A 19,231-nucleotide genomic window follows, 5' to 3' on the forward strand; every position below is an offset into this window, starting at 1 on the left:
GGTGAAGAAGGGTGGGCTATTTAACAATAGACTATGTACAGCTGCAGCGATCGGTTAGCTGCTCAGATAGCTGATGTTTGAAGTTGGTGAGGGAGATAAAAGTCTCCAACTTCAGCGATTTTTGCAATTCGTTCCAGTCACAGGCAGCTATGAGGAGTGGCCAGTCCTCTTCTGGGTGTGCCGGGTGGAGATTATAACAGAACATGGTCAAAATGTTAAAATGTTCATAGATGACCAGCAGGGTCAAAATAATAATAATCACAGTGGTTGTAAGAGGGTGCAACAGGTCAGCAACTCAGGAGTAACTTTCAGTTGGCTTTTCATAGCCGATCATTCAGAGTATCTCTACCACACCTGCTGTCTCTAGAGAGTTGAAAACAGCAGGTCTGGGACAGGTAGCACGTCCAGTGAACAGGTCAGGGTTCCATAGCAGCAGGCAGAACAGTTGAAACTGGAGCAGCAGCACAACCAGGTGGACTGGGGACAGCAAGGAGTCATCAAATAAAAGTACTCAAAAATATAAATAGTAAAGTACAGATACCCCAAAAAACAACTTAAGTAGTACTTTAAAGTATTTTTACTTAAGTACTTTTACACCACTGCCACTGAGACATATAGGCCAATGTGGCGCACATGTAGGCGATACCAAAAGTCGCGCGTAATTGGAATAGCATTCTGAATTATGTCACCACTGGTCCCCCATAGCTGAGGGGGCGGGACAGATGGGGACAAGAGTTAAAACATCACTGACTTCTATGCAACCAGATAGTAAGTGGCTGATCGGGCAATTTGCACGTGAAGCTGAACATCGGGTTCAAAGGGAGGATGAGATGAGACCAGACAAGCACAGTGCTGAACATCGCGGTAATTCATGTAAAGTCCTCTATATTCTCAAATCACTGTTTATTGGTCGCATACACAGTTTAGCAGATGTTATAGTGGGTGCAGTGAAATGCTTATGTTACTAGCTCCTAACAATGCAGTAAAATGTCAAACAAGTAGGCTCCACAAATAATAAAACATTATATATAAATCTTGAAATGTCGGAATGAATCCAGTTAACCCAAATGGCTCTGTAACAGTTATCCAAATGCAATCTATAAGGATATACACCGGATGAATTTACACAAGATATACTAAGAATGACATGTACAGCCAACACAACACTGTACACCAGTAGATATATTACAGTGAGCTACTCTATGTCAAAAATCTAGTATATAAGTAAATATGTGGTGTGCATAAACGGTGTAACCAAAATGCTACAGTAGTAGAAATAATAGAAGGAGCTATTTATTTATTTTATTTTTTATTTCACCTTTATTTAACCAGGTAGGCTAGTTGAGAACACCTTTATTTAACCAGGTAGGCTAGTTGAGAACAAGTTCTCATTTGCAACTGCGACCTGGCCAAGATAAAGCATAGCAGTGTGAACAGACAACACAGAGTTACACATGTGGAGAATACAGTATTTAAATACACAGTACATAATCCCATGGCAAAATGGATAGAATTGCAGGAATGTAGCTTCCGGACCAGAGTCTGGAATATAAAAATACAGTAGGCCTATATGCAGGGGGAATTTGGAATAGGTGGGACACTGTCACGTTCTGACCATAGTTCTTTTGTGTTTTCCTTGTTTTAGTGTTGGTCAGGACGTGAGCTGGGTGGGCATTCTATGTTGTGTGTCTAGTTTGTATATTTCTATGTTTGGCCTGATATGGTTCTCAATCAGAGGCAGGTGTTAGTCATTGTCTCTGATTGGGAACCATATTTAGGTAGCCTGTTTTGTGTTGGGGTTTGTGGGTGGTTGTTTCCTGTCTTTGTGTTTTATGCACCAGTTAGGACTGTTTCGGTTTTCACGGTTATTGTTTTGTATCCTGTTCATGTTTGAGTTACCTTATTAAATTAACATGAACTCTAACCACGCTACGTTTTGGTCCGCCTCTTCTTCCCAGGAAGAAAACCGTTACAGACACGTTTTGCATTTATGTCTCCTGTAACCTTTTTTGACATCTATCCAACATATTATCCCAAAGCCACATAATACATTTCTGAAATCCTCAATACGTTTCCTTATCACACACACACACACAAAATATCATATTCACTGGAGACATAAGACACACATTTGTGTACGCTGAGTCAAAACCATATTTTCAGTTTGTATTGTTAGACTGGGACAGCAGGTCAGGTGAACTAGAACCCATTGTTATAGTGTTAATTGTAACCCAATGACAATTAGATTTTGTGTGATTAGGAGACATCTGAGGATTTCAGAATGTATCATGTGTAGGGCTAATTTGTTGGCTAGAGGTCTGAAGAGGTTACAGAAGAGGGAAATGCAAAAAGGGTCACACTTTTTCTGAATGGACTCAAATAGCAGTACTAATAACAGTACTACAAGAGAACATGAACAGGATATAGTTATACAACACCAGAGCCCTGTCTAGCCTAAGTACAGGAGGTCCCTAATGTAATCTGGAACTCTTTCCTCAATTGGAAAAGCCTATAAGACTGTCCCACTTCAGCTACTCCATGCTGTCCCACTTCAGCTACTCCATGCTGTACTACTTTAGCTACTCCATCCCGTGCTACTTTAGCTACTCCTTGCTGTCCCACTTCAGCTACTCCATGCTGTACTACTTTAGCTACTCCATGCTGTCCTACTTTAGCTACTCCATGCCGTCCTACTTTAGCTACTCCATGCTGTCCTACTTCAGCTACTCCATGCCGTTCTACTTTAGCTACTCCATGCCATCCTACTTTAGCTACTCCAGGCTGTCCTACTTTAGCTACTCCATGCCGTCCTACTTTAGCTACTCCATGCTGTCCTACTTCAGCTACTCCATGCCGTCCTACTTTAGCTACTCCATGCCGTCCTACTTTAGCTACTCCATGCCGTCCTACTTTAGCTACTCCATGCTGTCCTACTTTAGCTACTCCATGCTGTCCTACTTCAGCTACTCCATGCCGTTCTACTTTAGCTACTCCATGCCATCCTACTTTAGCTACTCCATGCTCTCCTACTTTAGCTACTCCATGCCGTCCTACTTCAGCTACTCCATGCCGTACTACTTTAGCTACTCCATGCCATCCTACTTTAGCTACTCCATGCTGTCCTACTTTAGCTACTCCATGCCGTTCTACTTTAGCTACTCCATGCTGTCCTACTTTTGCTACTCCATGCTGTCCTACTTTTGCTAGCTATGGTTGAAAAACAATGACTGAATTACAAAATGGAAACATAATATTGTCAACTTCTGAATGCATTTTGATGCACCAGTACATAGTATGCACATTTACATCATCATTTGGCTCAGTGCATTATTTATGACAGTTTTATAACTTAACATCGAAACAAAAAAAAAACGTTTGAAGTTTGCTCTGACCCCCTTGATGAGGTGACACCAATGAATTGATGTGATTTGGATCATGTGGTTTCTCAGCAAGGATTTAGTAACCAAGACCAATAAATAAACCCTTAGGATTAAGCTGTGCCAGTTGATATGATGTCCCACTCTTTCTGAACTCACCCTAAGTGAATGGTGTGTGTAAAGACAGTATGGACAGTATGTGAATAGAAAAGGTGTGTACAGCAATAGTTATATAAGATAAGCCATCACTAGAATACAGTATAACAATGCATTCGGAAAGTATTCAGACCCCTTGAATTTTTCCACATTTTGTTACATTAGTCTTATTCTAAAATATATATATTTTTAAATTCTCATCAATCAACACACAATACCCCATAATGACAAAGCAAAAACAGGTTTTTAGAAATGACTTATGTAAATATCTTATTTACATAAGCATTCAGACACTTTGCTATGAGTCTCTAATTTGAGCTCAGGTGCATCCTGTTTCCATTGATCATCCTTGAGATGTTTCTACAACTTGATTGGAGTCCACGGGTAGTAAATTCAATGTATTGGACATGATTTGAAAAGGCACACACCTGTCACAGATGACAATGCATGTCAGAGCAAAAACCAATCCATGAGATTGAAGGAATTGTCCGTAGAGCTCCGAGACAGGGTTATGTCGAAGCACAGATCTGGGGAAGGGTACCAAAAAATGTATGCAGCTTTGAAGGTCCCCAAGAACACAGTGGCCTCCATCATTCTTAAATGGAAGAAGTTTGGAACTACCATGACTTCCTAGAGCTGGCCACCTGACCAAACTGAGCAATCAGGGCCTTGGTCAGGGAGGTGACCAAGAACCCGGTGGTCACTCTGATAGAGCTCCAGATTTCCTCTGTGGATATAGGAAAACCTTCCAGAAGGACAACCATCTCTGCAGCACTCCAACAATCAGGCTTTTATAGTAACAGACGGAAGCCACTCCTCAGTAAAAGGCACATGACAGCCCACTTGGAGTTTGCCAAAAGGCACCTAAAGATTCTCAGACCATGAGAAACAAGATTCTCGGGTATGATGAAACCAAGATTGAACTCTTTAGGCTGAATGCCAAGCATCACGTCTGGAGGAAATCTGGCACCATCCCTACGGTGAAGCATGGTGGTGGCAGCATCAGGCTGCGGGGATGTTTTTCAGCGGCAGGGACTGGGAGACTAGTCAGGATCGAGAGAAAAATGAACGGAGCAAAGTACAGAGAGATCCTTGATAAAAAACCTGCTCCAGAGAGCTCAGGACCTCAGACTGGGGCGAAGGTTCACCTTCCAACAGTACAACAACCCTAAGCACACAGCCAAGACAATGCAGGAGTGGCTTCGGGAGAAGTTTTTGAATGTCCTTGAGTTGCCCAGTCAGAGCCTGGACTTGAACCCGATCTAACATCTCTGGAGAGACCTGAAAATAACTGTGCATCGATGCTCCCCATCCAACCTGACAGAGCTTGAGAGGATCTGCAGAGAAGAATGGGAGAAACTCCCCAAATACAGGTTTGCCAAGCTTATAGCGTCATACCCAAGAATACTCAATGCTGTAATTGCTGCTAAAGGTGGTGTCATAATATAATAGAGACAGTAGATCTAGCTGGTCTGTCATAATATAATAGAGACAGTAGATCTAGCTGGTTGGTCATAATATAATAGAGACAGTAGATCTAGCTGGTCTGTCATAATATAATGAGACAGTAGATCTAGCTGGTCTGTCATAGATAATAGGACAGTAGATCTAGCTGGTCTGTCATAATACATGAGACAGTAGATCTAGCTGGTCTGTCATAATATAATAGAGACAGTAGATCTAGTGGTCTGTCATAGTTATAGAGACAGTAGATCTAGCTGGTCTGTCATAATTTAATAGAGACAGTAGATCTAGCTGGTCTGTCATAATATAATAGAGACAGTAGATCTAGCTGGTCTGTCATAATATAATAGAGACAGTAGATCTAGCTGGTCTGTCATAATATAATAGAGACAGTTAGATCTAGCTGGTCTGTCATAAAATAATAGAGACAGTAGATCTAGCTGGTCTGTCATAATATAATAGAGACAGTAGATCTAGCTGGTCTGTCATAATATAATATAGACTCAGTAACCAGATTAGACTGATCTGTCTTCATAATATAATAGAGACAGTAGATCTAGCTGGTCTGTCATAATATATAATAGAGACAGTAGATCTAGCTGGTCTGTCATAATATAATAGGACAGTAGATCTAGCTGTGGTCTGTCATAATATAATAGAGACAGTAGATCTAGCTGGTCTGTCATAATATAATAGAGACAGTAGATCTAGCTGGTCTGTCATAATATAATAGAGACAGTAGATCTAGCTGGTCTGTCATAATATAATAGAGACAGTAGATCTAGTGGTCTGTCATAATACAATAGAGACAGTAGATCTAGCTGGTCTGTCATAATATAATAGAGACAGTAGATCTAGCTGGTCTGCTAATTTATAATAGAGACAGTAGATCTAGCTGGTCTGTCATAATATAATAGTAGAGACAGTAGATCTAGCTGGTCTGTCAATAAATAAAGAACAGTAGATCTAGCTGGTCTGTCATAATATAATAGAGACAGTAGATCTAGCTGGTCTGTCATCATAAATAATAGAGACATAGATCTAGCTGGTCTGTCATAATATAATAGAGACAGTAGATCTAGCTGTCTGTCATAATATAATAGAGACAGTAGATCTAGCTGGTCTGTCATAAATAATAGAGACAGTAGATCTAGCTGGTCTGTCATAATATAATAGAGACAGTAGATCTAGCTGGTCTGTCATAATATAATAGAGACAGTAGATCTAGCTGGTCTGTCATAATATAATAGAGACAGTAGATCTAGCTGGTCTGTCTAATTATAATAGAGACAGTAGATCTAGCTGGTCTGTCATAATATAATAGAGACAGGTAGATCTAGCTGTCTGTCATAATATAATAGAGAGACAGTAGATCTAGCTGGTCTGTCATAATATAATAGAGACAGTAGATCTAGCTGGTCTGTCATAATATAATAGAGACAGTAGATCTAGCTGGTCTGTCATAATATAATAGAGACAGTAGATCTAGCTGGTCTGTCAAATATATATAGAGACAGTAGATCTAGCTGGTCTGTCATAAATAATAGAGACAGTAGATCTAGCTGGTCTGTCATAATATAATAGAGACACAGATCTAGCTGGTCTGTCATAATATAATAGAGACAGTAGATCTAGCTGGTCTGTCATAATATAATAGAGACAGTAGATCTAGCTGGTCTGTCATAATTATAATAGAGACAGAGATAAATAGAGACAGTAGATCTAGCTGGTCTGTCATAATATAATAGAGAGATCTAGCTAGCTGGTCTGTCATAATATAATAGAGACAGTAGATCTAGCTGGTCTGTCATAATATAATAGAGACAGTAGATCTAGCTGGTCTGTCATAATATAATAGACAGTAGATCTAGCTGTGTCTGTCATAATATAATAGAGACAGTAGATCTAGCTGGTCTGTCATAATATAATAGAGACAGTAGATCTAGCTGGTCTGTCATAATATAATAGAGACAGTAGATCTAGCTGGTCTGTCATAAATAATAGAGACAGTAGATCTAGCTGGTCTGTCATAATATAATAGAGACAGTAGATCTAGCTGGTCTGTCATAATATAATAGAGACAGTAGATCTAGCTGGTCTGTCATAATATAAAGAGACAGTAGATCTAGCTGGTCTGTCATAATATAATAGAGACAGTAGATCTAGCTGGTCTGTCATAATATAATAGAGACAGTAGATCTAGCTGGTCTGTCATAATATAATAGAGACAGTAGATCTAGCTGGTCTGTCATAATATAATAAGACAGTAGATCTAGCTGGTCTGTCATAATATAATAGAGACAGTAGATCTAGCTGGTCTGTCATAATATAATAGAGACAGTAGATCTAGCTGGTCTGTCATAATATAAATAGAGACAGTAGATCTAGCTGGTCTGTCATAATAATAGAGACAGTAGATCTAGCTGGTCTGTCATAATATAATAGAGACAGTAGATCTAGCTGTCTGTCATAATATAATAGAGACAGTAGATCTAGCTGGTCTGTCATATATAATAGAGACAGTAGATCTAGCTGGTCTGTCATAATATAATAGAGACAGTAGATCTAGCTGGTCTGTCATAATATAATAGAGAGTAGTAGATCTAGCTGGTCTGTCATAATATAATAGAGACAGTAGATCTAGCTGGTGGTCTGTCATAATATAATAGAGACAGTAGATCTAGCTGGTCTGTCATAATATAATAGAGACAGTAGATCTAGCTGGTCTGTCATAATAAATAGAGACAGTAGATCTAGCTGGTCTGTCATAATATAATAGAGACAGTAGATCTAGCTGGTCTGTCATAATATAATAGAGACAGTAGATCTAGCTGGTCTGTCATCATAATATAATAGAGAGACAGTAGATCTAGCTGGTCTGTCATAATATAAAGAGACAGTAGATCTAGCTGGTCTGTCATAATATAATAGAGACAGTAGATCTAGCTGGTCTGTCATAATATAATAGAGACAGTAGATCTAGCTGGTCTGTCATAATATAATAGAGACAGTAGATCTAGCTGGTCTGTCATAATATAATAGAGACAGTAGATCTAGCTGGTCTGTCATAATATAATAGAGACAGTAGATCTAGCTGGTCTGTCATAATATAATAGAGACAGTAGATCTAGCTGGTCTGTCATAATATAATAGAGACAGTAGATCTAGCTGGTCTGTCATAATATAAGAGACAGTAGATCTAGCTGGTCTGTCATAATATAATAGAGACAGTAGATCTAGCTGGTCTGTCAATATATAATAGAGACAGTAGATCTAGCTGGTCTGTCATAATATAATAGAGAGACAGTAGATCTAGCTGGTCTGTCATAATATAATAGAGACAGTAGATCTAGCTGGTCTGTCATAATATATAGAGACAGTAGATCTAGCTGGTCTGTCATAATATAATAGAGACAGTAGATCTAGCTGGTCTGTCATAATATAATAGAGACAGTAGATCTAGCTGGTCTGTCATAATATAATAGAGACAGTAGATCTAGCTGTGGTCTGTCATAATAAATAGAGACAGTAGATCTAGCTGGTCTGTCATAATATAATAGAGACAGTAGATCTAGCTGGTCTGTCATAATATAATAGAGACAGTAGATCTAGCTGGTCTGTCATAATATAATAGAGACAGTAGATCTAGCTGGTCTGTCATAATATAATAGAGACAGTAGATCTAGCTGGTCTGTCATAATATAATAGAGACAGTAGATCTAGCTGGTCTGTCATAATATAATAGAGACAGTAGATCTAGCTGGTCTGTCATAATATAATAGAGACAGTAGATCTAGCTGGTCTGTCATAATAATAGAGACAGTAGATCTAGCTGGTCTGTCATATATAATAGAGACAGTAGATCTAGCTGGTCTGTCATAATATAATAGAGACAGTAGATCTAGCTGGTCTGTCATAATATAATAGAGAGACAGTAGATCTAGCTGGTCTGTCATAATATAATAGAGACAGTAGATCTAGCTGGTCTGTCATATATAATAGAGACAGTAGATCTAGCTGGTCTGTCATAATATAATAGAGACAGTAGATCTAGCTGGTCTGTCATAATATAATAGAGACAGTAGATCTAGCTGGTCTGTCATATATAATAGAGACAGTAGATCTAGCTGGTCTGTCATAATATAATAGAGACAGTAGATCTAGCTGGTCTGTCATAATAATAGAGACAGTAGATCTAGCTGGTCTGTCATAATAAAATAATAGAGACAGTAGATCTAGCTGGTCTGTCATATATAATAGAGACAGTAGATCTAGCTGGTCTGTCATAATATAATAGAGACAGTAGATCTAGCTGGTCTGTCATAATATAATAGAGACAGTAGATCTAGCTGGTCTGTCATATATAATAGAGACAGTAGAGAGCTAGTGTTGTTATAGATAGAGACTAGATCTAGCTCTGTCATAATATAATAGAGACAGTAGATCTAGCTGGTCTGTCATAATATAATAGAGACAGTAGATCTAGCTGGTCTGTCATAATATAATAGAGACAGTAGATCTAGCTGGTCTGTCATAATATAAGAGAGACAGTAGATCTAGCTGGTCTGTCATAATATAATAGAGACAGTAGATCTAGCCGGTCTGTCATAATATATAGAGACAGTATCATCTAGCTGGTCTGTCATAATATAATAGAGACAGTAGATCTAGCTGGTCTGTCATAATATAATAGAGACAGTAGATCTAGCTGGTCTGTCATAATATAATAGAGACAGTAGATCTAGCTGGTCTGTCATCATAATATAATAGAGACAGTAGATCTAGCTGGTCTGTCATAATATAATAGAGACAGTAGATCTAGCTGGTCTGTCATAATATAATAGAGACAGTAGATCTAGCTGGTCTGTCATAATATAATAGAGACAGTAGATCTAGCTGGTCTGTCATATATAATAGAAGACAGTAGATCTAGCTGGTCTGTCATAATATAATAGAGACAGTAGATCTAGCTGGTCTGTCATAATATAATAGAGACAGTAGATCTAGCTGGTCTGTCAATATAATAGAGACAGTAGATCTAGCTGGTCTGTCATAATATAATAGAGACAGTAGATCTAGCTGGTCTGTCATAATAATAATAGAGACAGTAGATCTAGCTGGTCTGTCATAATATATAATAGAGACAGTAGATCTAGCTGGTCTGTCATAATATAATAGAGACAGTAGATCTAGCTGGTCTGTCATAATATAATAGAGACAGTAGATCTAGCTGGTCTGTCATAATATAATAGAGACAGTAGATCTAGCTGGTCTGTCATAATATAATAGAGACAGTAGATCTAGCTGGTCTGTCATAATATAATAGAGACAGTAGATCTAGCTGGTCTGTCATAATATAATAGAGACAGTAGATCTAGCTGGTCTGTAATATAAAGAGACAGAGACAGTAGATCTAGCTGGTCTGTCATAATATAATAGAGACAGTAGATCTAGCTGGTCTGTCATAATATAATAGAGACAGTAGATCTAGCTGGTCTGTCATAATATAATAGAGACAGTAGATCTAGCTGGTCTGTCATAATATAATAGAGACAGTAGATCTAGCTGGTCTGTCATAATATAATAGAGACAGTAGATCTAGCTGGTCTGTCATAATATAATAGAGACAGTAGATCTAGCTGGTCTGTCATAATATAATAGAGACAGTAGATCTAGCTGGTCTGTCAATATAATAGAGACAGTAGATCTAGCTGGTCTGTCATAATATAATAGAGACAGTAGATCTAGCTGGTCTGTCATAATATAATAGAGACAGTAGATCTAGCTGGTCTGTCATAATATAATAGAGACAGTAGATCTAGCTGGTCTGTCATAATATAATAGAGACAGTAGATCTAGCTGGTCTGTCATAAATAATAGAGACAGTAGATCTAGCTGGTCTGTCATAAATAATAGAGACAGTAGATCTAGCTGGTCTGTCATAATATAAATAGAGACAGTAGATCTAGCTGGTCTGTCATATTATAATAGAGACAGTAGATCTAGCTGGTCTGTCATAATATAATAGAGACAGTAGATCTAGCTGGTCTGTCATAATATAATAGAGACAGTAGATCTAGCTGGTCTGTCATAATATAATAGAGACAGTAGATCTAGCTGGTCTGTCATAATATAAAGAGACAGTAGATCTAGCTGGTCTGTCATAATATAATAGAGACAGTAGATCTAGCTGGTCTGTCATATTATAATAGAGACAGTAGATCTAGCTGGTCTGTCATAATATAATAGAGACAGTAGATCTAGCTCTGTCATATATATAATAGAGACAGTAGATCTAGCTGGTCTGTCATAATATAATAGAGACAGTAGATCTAGCTGGTCTGTCATAATATAATAGAGACAGTAGATCTAGCTGGTCTGTCATAATATAATAGAGACAGTAGATCTAGCTGGTCTGTCATAATATAATAGAGACAGTAGATCTAGCTGGTCTGTCATAATATAATAGAGACAGTAGATCTAGCTGGTCTGTCATAATATAATAGAGACAGTAGATCTAGCTGGTCTGTCATAATATAATAGAGACAGTAGATCTAGCTGGTCTGTCATAATATAATAGAGACAGTAGATCTAGCTGGTCTGTCATAATTAATAGAGACAGTAGATCTAGCTGGTCTGTCATATATAATAGAGACAGTAGATCTAGCTGGTCTGTCATAATATAATAGAGACAGTAGATCTAGCTGGTCTGTCATAATATAATAGAGACAGTAGATCTAGCTGGTCTGTCATAATATAATAGAGACAGTAGATCTAGCTGGTCTGTCATAATATAATAGAGACAGTAGATCTAGCTGGTCTGTCATAATATAATAGAGACAGTAGATCTAGCTGGTCTGTCATAATATAATAGAGACAGTAGATCTAGCTGGTCTGTCATAATATAATAGAGACAGTAGATCTAGCTGGTCTGTCATAATATAATAGAGACAGTAGATCTAGCTGGTCTGTCATAATAAATAGAGACAGTAGATCTAGCTGGTCTGTCATAATATAATAGAGACAGTAGATCTAGCTGGTCTGTCATAATATAATAGAGACAGTAGATCTAGCTGGTCTGTCATAATATAATAGAGACAGTAGATCTAGCTGGTCTGTCATAATATAATAGAGACAGTAGATCTAGCTGGTCTGTCATAATATAATAGAGACAGTAGATCTAGCTGGTCTGTCATATTATATAGAGACAGTAGATCTAGCTGGTCTGTCATAATATAATAGAGACAGTAGATCTAGCTGGTCTGTCATAATATAATAGAGACAGTAGATCTAGCTGGTCTGTCATAATATAATAGAGACAGTAGATCTAGCTGGTCTGTCATAATATAATAGAGACAGTAGATCTAGCTGGTCTGTCATATTATAAATAGAGACAGTAGATCTAGCTGGTCTGTCATAATATAATAGAGACAGTAGATCTAGCTGGTCTGTCATAATAATAGAGACAGTAGATCTAGCTGGTCTGTCATAATATAATAGAGAGACAGTAGATCTAGCTGGTCTGTCAATATAATAGAGACAGTAGATCTAGCTGGTCTGTCATAATATAATAGAGACAGTAGATCTAGCTGGTCTGTCATATTATAATAGAGACAGTAGATCTAGCTGGTCTGTCATAATATAATAGAGACAGTAGATCTAGCTGGTCTGTCATAATATAATAGAGACAGTAGATCTAGCTGGTCTGTCATAATATAGAGACAGTAGATCTAGCTGGCTCTGTCATAATATAATAGAGACAGTAGATCTAGCTGGTCTGTCATAATATAATAGACAGTAGATCTAGCTGGTCTGTCATAATATAATAGAGACAGTAGATCTAGCTGGTCTGTCATAATATAATAGAGACAGTAGATCTAGCTGGTCTGTCATAATATAATAGAGACAGTAGATCTAGCTGGTCTGTCATAATAAATAGAGACAGTAGATCTAGCTGGTCTGTCATAATATAATAGAGACAGTAGATCTAGCTGGTCTGTCATAATATAATAGAGACAGTAGATCTAGCTGGTCTGTCATAATATAATAGAGACAGTAGATCTAGCTGGTCTGTCATAATAATAGAGACAGTAGATCTAGCTGGTCTGTCATAATATAATAGAGACAGTAGATCTAGCTGGTCTGTCATAATATAATAGAGACAGTAGATCTAGCTGGTCTGTCATAATATAATAGAGACAGTAGATCTAGCTGGTCTGTCATAATATAATAGAGACAGTAGATCTAGCTGGTCTGTCATAATATAATAGAGACAGTAGATCTAGCTGGTCTGTCATAATATAATAGAGACAGTAGATCTAGCTGGTCTGTCATATATAATAGAGACAGTAGATCTAGCTGGTCTGTCATAATATAATAGAGACAGTAGATCTAGCTGGTCTGTCATAATATAATAGAGACAGTAGATCTAGCTGGTCTGTCATAATATAATAGAGACAGTAGATCTAGCTGGTCTGTCATAATATAATAGAGACAGTAGATCTAGCTGGTCTGTCATAATATAATAGAGACAGTAGATCTAGCTGGTCTGTCATAATATAATAGAGACAGTAGATCTAGCTGGTCTGTCATAATATAATAGAGACAGTAGATCTAGCTGGTCTGTCATAATATAATAGAGACAGTAGATCTAGCTGGTCTGTCATAATAATAGAGACAGTAGATCTAGCTGGTCTGTCATAATATAATAGAGACAGTAGATCTAGCTGGTCTGTCATAATATAATAGAGACAGTAGATCTAGCTGGTCTGTCATAATAATAGAGACAGTAGATCTAGCTGGTCTGTCATAATATAATAGAGACAGTAGATCTAGCTGGTCTGTCATAATAATAGAGACAGAGACAGTAGATCTAGCTGGTCTGTCATAATATAATAGAGACAGTAGATCTAGCTGGTCTGTCATATATAATAGAGACAGTAGATCTAGCTGGTCTGTCATAATATAATAGAGACAGTAGATCTAGCTGGTCTGTCATATATATAATAGAGACAGTAGATCTAGCTGGTCTGTCATAATATATAATAGATCTAGATTGTAGTTATAAGCTAGCAGTAGATGTCTAGCTTCTGTCATAATATAATAGAGACAGTAGATCTAGCTGGTCTGTCATATTAATAGAGACAGTAGATCTAGCTGGTCTGTCATAATATAATAGAGACAGTAGATCTAGCTGGTCTGTCATATTATAATAGAGACAGTAGATCTAGCTGGTCTGTCATAATATAATAGAGACAGTAGATCTAGCTGGTCTGTCATAATATAATAGAGACAGTAGATCTAGCTGGTCTGTCATAATATAATAGAGACAGTAGATCTAGCTGGTCTGTCATAATATAATAGAGACAGTAGATCTAGCTGGTCTGTCATAATATAATAGAGACAGTAGATCTAGCTGGTCTGTCATATAATAGAGACAGTAGATCTAGCTGGTCTGTCATAATATAATAGAGACAGTAGATCTAGCTGGTCTGTCATAATATAATAGAGACAGTAGATCTAGCTGGTCTGTCATAATATAATAGAGACAGTAGATCTAGCTGGTCTGTCATATATAATAGAGACAGTAGATCTAGCTGGTCTGTCATAATATAATAGAGACAGTAGATCTAGCTGGTCTGTCATATATAATAGAGACAGTAGATCTAGCTGGTCTGTCATAATATAATAGAGACAGTAGATCTAGCTGGTCTGTCATAATATAATAGAGACAGTAGATCTAGCTGGTCTGTCATAATATAATAGAGAGACAGTAGATCTAGCTGGTCTGTCATATATAATAGAGACAGTAGATCTAGCTGGTCTGTCATAATATAATAGAGACAGTAGATCTAGCTGGTCTGTCATAATATAATAGAGACAGTAGATCTAGCTGGTCTGTCATAATATAATAGAGACAGTAGATCTAGCTGGTCTGTCATAATATAATAGAGACAGTAGATCTAGCTGGTCTGTCATAATATAATAGAGACAGTAGATCTAGCTGGTCTGTCATAATATAATAGAGACAGTAGATCTAGCTGGTCTGTCATAATATATAGAGACAGTAGATCTAGCTGGTCTGTCATAATATAATAGAGACAGTAGATCTAGCTGGTCTGTCATAATATAATAGAGACAGTAGATCTAGGGTCTGTCATAATAAATAGAGACAGTAGATCTAGCTGGTCTGTCAAATATAATAGAGACAGTAGATCTAGCTGGTCTGTCATATATATAATAGAGACAGTAGATCTAGCTGGTCTGTCATAATAATAGAGACAGTAGATCTAGCTGGTCTGTCATAATATAATAGAGACAGTAGATCTAGCTGGTCTGTCATAATATAATAGAGACAGTAGATCTAGCTGGTCTGTCATAATATAATAGAGACAGTAGATCTAGCTGGTCTGTCATAATATAATAGAGACAGTAGATCTAGCTGGTCTGTCATAATATAATAGAGACAGTAGATCTAGCTGGTCTGTCATAATATAATAGAGACAGTAGATCTAGCTGGTCTGTCATAATATAATAGAGACAGTAGATCTAGCTGGTCTGTCATAATATAATAGAGACAGTAGATCTAGCTGGTCTGTCATAAATAATAGAGACAGTAGATCTGGCTCTGTCATAATATAATAGAGACAGTAGATCTAGCTGGTCTGTCATAATATAATAGAGACATAGAGAGTAGATCTAGCTGGTCTGTCATAATATAATAGAGACAGTAGATCTAGCTGGTCTGTCATATTATAATAGAGACAGTAGATCTAGCTGGTCTGTCATAATATAATAGAGACAGTAGATCTAGCTGGTCTGTCATAATATAATAGAGACAGTAGATCTAGCTGGTCTGTAATATATAATAGAGACAGTAGATCTAGCTGGTCTGTCATAATATAATAGAGACAGTAGATCTAGCTGGTCTGTCATAATATAATAGAGACAGTAGATCTAGCTGGTCTGTCATAATATAATAGAGACAGTAGATCTAGCTGGTCTGTCATAATATAATAGAGACAGTAGATCTAGCTGGTCTGTCATATATAATAGAGACAGTAGATCTAGCTGGTCTGTCATAATAAATAGAGACAGTAGATCTAGCTGGTCTGTCATAATATAATAGAGACAGTAGATCTAGCTGGTCTGTCATAATATAATAGAGACAGTAGATCTAGCTGGTCTGTCATATATAATAGAGACAGTAGATCTAGCTGGTCTGTCATAATATAATAGAGACAGTAGATCTAGCTGGTCTGTCATATATATAGAGACAGTAGATCTAGCTGGTCTGTCATAATATAATAGAGACAGTAGATCTAGCTGGTCTGTCATAATATAATAGAGACAGTAGATCTAGCTGGTCTGTCATAATATAATAGAGAGTCAGTAGATCTAGCTGTCTGTATTATAATAGAGACAGTAGATCTAGCTGGTCTGTCATAATATAATAGAGACAGTAGATCTAGCTGGTCTGTCATAATATATAGAGACAGTAGATCTAGCTGGTCTGTCATAATATAATAGAGACAGTAGATCTAGCTGGTCTGTCATAATATAATAGAGACAGTAGATCTAGCTGGTCTGTCATAATATAATAGAGACAGTAGATCTAGCTGGTCTGTCATAATATAATAGAGACAGTAGATCTAGCTGGTCTGTCATAATATAATAGAGACAGTAGATCTAGCTGGTCTGTCATAATATAATAGAGACAGTAGATCTAGCTGGTCTGTCATAATATAATAGAGACAGTAGATCTAGCTGGTCTGTCATAATATAATAGAGACAGTAGATCTAGCTGGTCTGTCATCATATATAATAGAGACAGTAGATCTAGCTGTCTGTCATATTAAATAGAGACAGAGTAGATCTAGCTGGTCTGTCATCATAATATAATAGAGACAGTAGATCTAGCTGGTCTGTCATAATATAATAGAGACAGTAGATCTAGCTGGTCTGTCATATTAATAGAGACAGTAGTAGATAGCTGGTCTGTCATAATATAATAGAGACAGTAGATCTAGCTGGTCTGTCATAATATAATAGAGACAGTAGATCTAGCTGGTCTGTCATAATATAATAGAGACAGTAGATCTAGCTGGTCTGTCATAATATAATAGAGACAGTAGATCTAGCTGGTCTGTCATAATATAATAGAGACAGTAGATCTAGCTGGTCTGTCATAATATAATAGAGACAGTAGATCTAGCTGGTCTGTCATAATATAATAGAGACAGTAGATCTAGCTGGTCTGTCATATATAATAGAGACAGTAGATCTAGCTGGTCTGTCATAATATAATAGAGACAGTAGATCTAGCTGGTCTGTCATAATTAATAGAGACAGTAGATCTAGCTGGTCTGTCATATATAATAGAGACAGTAGATCTAGCTGGTCTGTCATAATATAATAGAGACAGTAGATCTAGCTGGTCTGTCATATATATAATAGAGACAGTAGATCTAGTGGTCTGTCATATATATAATAGAGACAGTAGATCTAGCTGGTCTGTCATAATATAAAGAGACAGTAGATCTAGCTGGTCTGTCATAATATAATAGAGACAGTAGATCTAGCTGGTCTGTCATAATATAATAGAGACAGTAGATCTAGCTGGTCTGTCATAATATAATAGAGACAGTAGATCTAGCTGGTCTGTCATAATATAATAGAGACAGTAGATCTAGCTGGTCTGTCATATTATAATAGAGACAGTAGATCTAGCTGGTCTGTCATAATATAATAGAGACAGTAGATCTAGCTGGTCTGTCATAATATAATAGAGACAGTAGATCTAGCTGGTCTGTCATAATATAATAGAGACAGTAGATCTAGCTGGTCTGTCATATTAATAGAGACAGTAGATCTAGCTGGTCTGGTGTCTTGTTTTAGACTTGTTAGTGAACACACACACATATTACAGTATGTATAGGTAGAGCTCAGAAAGACTCATTTTGGAAATGGAACAAGGAAGATGGGTTCGTGGAGGGAGAAGGGTGGCAGGGAGAGGGCGGATGCGTGGAGGAAGACAAAGAAGACAAAGAGCTGTTATTTCAGATGAAATAAGGGCTACACTTATAGACCATGTCGTGAACCATGGTCTCTCATTGAGAGAGGCAGGGTTGAGGGTGCAACCCAATCTGCAAAGATCCACAGTGGCATCTGTAATGCGATTTTTCCATCATGCAAACAGGTGAGAGTTACATCCTTACAGTAAATGAAAACATTACAGGAATCTATTTTGTATTGCAATTATAGAATATTTACACAGATATATATTACAGTAAGTTTGACTGTAAAATATATTTTTACAACAGGACCCAAAGGCTGCCCCCAACAGGGGGAAGAGGAAAAATTTTCAGATGCGCAGGATAATGCTATTGTTGACATGGTTGTTGTCAACAATGCAATAAAACTGCGGGAGATTCAAGATAGAGTGCTGGCTGATAATGATATATTTGAAAATGTTAATTCTGTCAGCACAACAACTATTGCTCGAGTCCTAAAGAAACACCAAGTTACAATGAAACAGTTATACACTGTACCGTTCGAGAGAAACAGTGAACGGGTAAAAGAGCAAAGATACCAATATGTCCAGGTAAGACGTCTGAGGTTACGTACACAGCTATACAAAATATTTACAGTAAAACTGTGCACTTACTGTTTTTCAGAGAGTAATGGAGGTGGAAGCACTGGAAAGACCACATTCATTTGTATTTATCGATGAAGCTGGATTTAACCTTGCCAAAACACGGCGCAGAGGAAGGAATGTTATAGGTCAAAGGGCCACTGTGGAGGTTCCAGGCCAAAGGGGGGGAAATATCACCATGTGTGCTGCAATGGCCAATGATGGTTTGCTTCTCAACACACCACTCATTGGCCCATACAACACAGAAAGGCTTATAGCTTTCCTAGAACAGCTCTATTCTCAGCTAGTGCCAGCAGAACAGGGGGAGCCAGTAAGAAACCCCCAAGTTTTTGTCATAGTTTGCGATAACGTTGCTTTTCACCACTCTGCAGCTGTCACAGATTGGTTTGCAGCACATCACAGATTTATGGTTTTGTACCTGCCTGCATATTCACCCTTCCTCAACCCAATAGAGGAGTTTGTCTCTGCCTGGAGGTGGAAAGTGTTTGGTCACCACCCACATGACCAAATGTCTCTTTTGGAAGCCATGCGTGCCGGATGTGAGGACACGAGTCCAGAGGACTGCCAGGGATGGATAAGG

This window comes from Oncorhynchus kisutch, linkage group LG2 (assembly GCF_002021735.2).
Source record: "Oncorhynchus kisutch isolate 150728-3 linkage group LG2, Okis_V2, whole genome shotgun sequence".
Classification (NCBI taxonomy): Eukaryota; Metazoa; Chordata; class Actinopteri; order Salmoniformes; family Salmonidae; genus Oncorhynchus; species Oncorhynchus kisutch.